This window comes from Triticum aestivum, chromosome 5A (genome assembly GCF_018294505.1).
Source record: "Triticum aestivum cultivar Chinese Spring chromosome 5A, IWGSC CS RefSeq v2.1, whole genome shotgun sequence".
NCBI classification, from domain to species: Eukaryota; Viridiplantae; Streptophyta; class Magnoliopsida; order Poales; family Poaceae; genus Triticum; species Triticum aestivum.
Window position 1 is genome coordinate 203,786,273 of NC_057806.1, and position 6,000 is coordinate 203,792,272.

Below are 6,000 nucleotides of genomic sequence, written 5' to 3' on the forward strand. Positions count from 1 at the left end.
CACCAAGATGTATGTGACATGGAAGAGTAACCCATGATCCTAATCAATTTTGCATTTACATTCAAAAGCAAATTTTAAGTAATGCACAAATTTAGGGGGAGCTCTTGCTTATCACATACTTCTCAAAGCGACGACGTATTTCAATCTTATTATCATTTGTCGAAGCTTTGATCTATATGTTGTCATCAATTACCATAAAGGGGGAGATTGAAAGTGCAACTATCCCTGGGTGGTTTTGGTAATTCCTAACAACATATAGCTCATTGAACTAATGCTATTTCAAGATGATCATTTCAGAAAGTTCAATGATTGGCATGGCATGGATTAGAAATGTGGACCCCTCAAAATTCTAAGGACACACGTTGGCTCAAGCTCAAGAATCTACATTTTCATTTTAGTGATCTAAGAACACATTGAGTCCATAGGAAAAGCCAATACAATTTAAAGGGGATGAGGTGTTGCTTAATGGCTTGCTTGCTCAAAATGCTTAGTGTTATGCTCCAAAAGCCCTCAACCACTTTTTCATATCCACATATGTTCCAAACAAAAAGTCAAACTCGGCCCCACCGATTTGATCTATCCGGCGCCACCGACTTCTTTTGAAATAGCCACTGCCAGAAGCCCTAGTATTTTCGGTCTCACCTATAGGTATCTTGTTATCACCAAGATGGGATTGCAAACTCTCTATTTCCCTTCGTAACATTTCGGTCCAACCGAGATGAGCGACGGTCCCACCGAGTTTGCAATGCAAACTCTCCGTTTCCCTTTCATAACGTTTTGGTCTTACAGAAATGAGCGATTCAGTCCCACCGAGTTTGCCTGACCAACTCTCTGTTTGCCTATCACAGAAATTGGTCTCATCGAGTTTATGCAATCGGTCTCACCGAGATTATGTTATGCCCTAACCCTAATGAAATCGGTCCCATCGAGTTGACCTGGCGGTCCCACCGAAAATCCTAACGTTCACATTTTGAACTAAATCGGTCTAACCGAGGTTTATGATTTCGTCCCACCAAGTTTGGTAAATTGTGCGTAACAGTTATATTTTGTGTGGAGGCTATATATACCCCTCCACCCACTATTCATTCGTGGGGAGAGCCATCAGAACGTGCCTACACTTCCAGCATACATTTTCTGAGATAGAACCACCTACTCATGTGTTGAGACCAAGATATTCCATGCTAACCACAAGAATCTTGATCTCTAGCCTTCCCCAAGTTGCTTTCCACTCAAATCATCTTTCCACCAAATCCAAATCTGTGAGAGAGAGAGTTGAGTGTCGGGGAGACTATCATTTGAAGCACAAGAGCAAGGAGTTCATCATCAACACACCATTTATTACCTTTTGGAGAGTGGTGTCTCCTAGATTGGTTAGGTGTCACTTGGGAGCCTCCGTCAAGATTGTGGAGATGAACCAAGGAGTTTGTACGGGCAAGGAGATCGCCTACTTCGTGAAGATCTACCCTAGTGAGGCAAGTCCTTCGTGTGCGATTGCCATGGTGGGATAGACAAGGTTGCTTCTTTGTGGACCCTTCATGGGTGGAGCCCTCCGTGGACTCGCGCAACCATCACCCTTCGTGGGTTGATTTCTCCATCAACGTGGATGTATGATAGCACAACCTATCGGAACCATGCCAAAAATCTCCGTGTCTACATTGCATTTTGTCCCTCCAAACTCCTCCCTTTACCTTCATGTGCAATGTTTTTACATTCCGCTGCTATACTCTTAGACTTGCATGTGTATGTTGATTGCTTGACTTGTTCTAAGTTGCTAAAATCTGCCAAGACTTAAAATTGGGAAAAGGCTAGATTTTTATTTGGTCAAGTAGTCTAATCACCCCCCCCCTCTAGACATACTTTCAATCCTACGTGGGGGCGCAAAGAGAAGCCTGGGGCACCGGCCATGATGGAAGGCTTTGTTTGTGGCTAGACTTGGCTGCTTTCCTTTTGCACGATGTGAGATGACATTTGGAGATCCGTATCTCCTTATATATATGCCATACGATCGTGGTGAAGGGCTTATTTGCGAAAAAGCATGGACCATTTGTACTCGCCCGTCATGCAAAAATGAAAGCATCGACAGGGGGGAATCGTAAACGGCATCGAGGTTATCACTAGATTGCCATTTGTCCGGATTATGATCAAGAACCCACCTTCCAAAGCCGAAGACATGGGCCGAATATTATGTCATCATTGAAGGCAATTTCGGGGGCTATTGAGGGAGTCCTGGATTATGGGGTCCTTAGGTATCCGGGTTATGTAGCATGGGCCATACTGATGGGCCATGAAGATATAAGATAGAAGGCCTTCCCCCGTGTCCGGGTGGGACTCTCCTTTCCATTGATAGCAAGCTTAAACATCTGGATGTGTAGTTTTCTTTCTCTATAAACCGACTCTGTACAATCCTAGGCCCCTCCGTTGTCTATATAAACCGGAGGGTTTAGTCCGTAGAGGCTATCCGAATTCATATAGGCTAGACATCTAGGGTTTAGCCTTTACGATCTCTAGGTAGATCAACTCTTGTAACCCATACACTCATCAAATACAATCAAGCAGGACATAGTGTTTTACCTCCCTTAAGAGAGGCCCGAACCTGGGTAAACATCATGTCTCCCTTATCTCCTATTACCTTTGATCCTCAGACGCATAGTTTGGGACCACCTATCCAAGATCGGCTGGTTTTGACACCGACAATGCCAACCAGCCCTGCCGGGACCTTCTTCACTTGGTGTGCAGCAACCTTGGATCTCTTGCTATTGGAACACTCCGGCACGTCATCAACTGGTGTCATGCATTCGGAGGGGGCACGCTTCCTGGACTCCTTGCCAGAGGTCCTACAATCCTACTTCTTCCCTTTGCTTTCCTGGGCGGGAGCTGCCGCTGCCACTGCCTCTACCGAGACTGCATCCCGGTACATCTTGTCCACACAGATAATTGCATCCTTCTCATCTAATGGGATAGTGATGACTCCAAGTGGCCCAGGCATCTTCAAGGTGTTGTAAGAATCCCATTGTACGGCAGGGGGAGATCAATCACAACAAACACAATCTTCTTAGTACGATAGTTCAGTTCTCCCCCCAAATGTCACCGGCAACATAATCATCCCTTTAGGATGGCTCCTGCTAGGATTAACTCCTTGGAATGTGCCGGTAACCTCTAGCTCTACTTCTCCTATATGAAGCTTGCTGATGGCTTCCAGGGAAATCAGACTCAACCCGGCCCCGCCATCCACTAGCATCTTTGTGACCTTGAGGTTGCAGATTGTTGTGGATACCAACAATGGCAAACATCCTACCGCAGTGGTGCGGCCAGGGTGATCCACCTCATCGAAGATGATGGGTGTGTAGGACCATTTGAGCGGCTTCCGGGCCTCTGGCGCTGGCTCCATGGCATTGATCTCCCGTGCCCACCACTTGAGCTGGCGGTGAGAGCCATGCAAGGATGCACCCCAATCAATGCATAGGGTGTCAGTGGCCTTCTAAAAATCTGGCTCACTGGTTTCCTGTTCATCCCCTGTGAGGGAGTCCTGGATTAGGGGGTCTCCGGACAGCCGGACTATATCCTTTGGCCGAACTGTTGGACTATGAAGATACGAGATTGAAGACTTCGTCCCATGTGCGGATGGGACTCTACTTGGTGTGGAAGGCAAGCTAGGCAATACGGATATGGATATCTCCTCGTTTGTAACCAACCTTGTGTAACCCTAGCCTCCTCCGCTGTGTACATAAACCGGAGGGTTTTAGTCCGTAGGACAACATACAATCAGACCATAGGCTACCTTCTAGGGTTTAGCCTCTCTGACCTCATCATAGATCAACTGTTGTACTACTCATATTATCGAGAATAATCAAGTAGGACGTAGGGTTTTACCTCCATCAAGAGGGCCTGAACCTGGGTAAAACATCATGTCCCCTCCCTCCTACCTTAGACGCACAGTTCGGGACCCCCTACCCGAGATCCACCGGTTTTGACACCGACATTGGTGCTTTCATTGAGAGTTCCTCTGTGTCGTCATCGTTAGGCTTGATGGCTCCTTCGATCATCGATAGCGATGCAGTCCAGGGTGAGACCTTTCTCCCCGGACAGAACTTTGTATTCGGCGGCTTCGCACTGCGTGCCAACTCTCTTGGCCATCTAGAGCAGATCGAGAGTTACGCCCCTGGCCACCAGGTCAGGTTTGGAAGCTTAAACTACATGGCCGACATCCGCGGAGACTTGATCTTCAACAGATTTGAGCCCCTGCCGAGTGTGTCGCACGGTCACGATGAGCATGATTTAGCTCTACCATCGGACAATGTTCAGGAGACCGCACCGGCAACCGCTCCGACCCTCAATTCGGAGCCAATCACGCCATCCATGGACGGCTGGATAGACCCTGCCATGGAGGCCGTACTCTCAGCGGCGATCGAGCCGAGTATCGACCTTATCCTTCATGGGAGCTGTGACGACGAACTACCGGATTCTTCCCCGGCCATGGACTCCGAACCGCCTGTGCCCGTGCCTATCGAATCCAACTGGGCGCCGATCATGGAGTTCACCTCCTCGGATATCTTTCAACACTCGCCCTTCTGTCAGGAGAGTCCTGGCCAAACTATGTTTGGCAGGATTGGGATGCGGATGACGAAGAAATTCGCCACCCACCCACCACCCACTTAGTAGCCACTGTTGACAATTTGACCGACATGCTCGACTTCGACAGTATGGACGACGATGCGGGCGACGAAGAGGAACCACTTCCCACAGGGCACTGGACAGCCACCTCATCATATGATATATACATGGTGGACACACCCAAAGAAGGCAATGGCAACGAGACAGCGGAGGATGACCCCTCCAAGAAGCAACCCAAGCGCCGACGTCAGCGGCACCACTCTAAGTCTCGCCAAAGCAAAAGCGGTGACACCGGCACAGGAGATAATAGCACTCCGGACAGTGCCGAAGACGACAACAATCCCCTCCAGCAAGATTTAGAGCAGGAGGATGGAGACGCCAGCCCTCCCAAGAGAGCGGCAGATGGAGAGGCGGAGGATGATAATTACACGCCTCCTCCGAAGACGAGGCAAGCCTCGATGACGATGAATTTGTCGTGCCGGAGGATCCCGCCGAGCAAGAGCACTTCAAGCACCGGCTTATAGCCACGGGAAATAGCCTTAAGAAAAAGCAGCAGCAGCTTCAAGCTGATCAAGATTTGCTAGCTAATAGATGGACTGAAGTCCTTGCGGCCGACGAATATGAACTCGAACGCCCCTGCAAGAGTTACCCAAAGCGCAGGTTGCTACCCCGACTAGAGGAGGAAGCATTAAAACCTACATCTCCAGCATATGACGCGGCTGATCGGCCACCTCGTGGCCGTGACAGAGAGGCATTTCAGCCAAAAACTCAGCCCGCACCCCGACGCCACTCAAATAAAAATGACAAGGCACGGGGAAACACGCTAGACCTGCGAGACATATTGGAGGACAAAGAAAAACACACAAGATCGGTCTACGGATCACGAGGGCGCGCCACTACACGAGACGATAACCATCATGCCGGATACAATAAAAGTAAATCCGGCCGGGCCGAACACAGCGGACAAGAATCATTCGAGCTGCATCGCGACATAGCCCACTACAGAGGCGCCGCACACCCCATATGCTTCACAGACGAAGTAATGGATCACCAAATCCCAGAGGGTTTCAAACCCGTAAATATCGAATCATACGACAGCACAAGAGATCCTGCGGTATGGATCAAGGACTTCCTCCTGAACATCCACATGGCCCGCGGTGACGATCTACACGCCATCAAATACCTCCCACTCAAGCTCAAAGGACCAGCTCGGCATTGGCTCAACAGCCTGCCAGCAGAATCCATTGGCTATTGGGAAGATCTAGAAGCCGCATTCCTCGAAAACTTCCAGGGCACTTATGTGCGACCACCAGATGCCGATGACTTGAGCCACATAATTCAGCAGCCAGAGGAATCAGCTAGGCAATTCTGGACACGGTTCCTAACAAA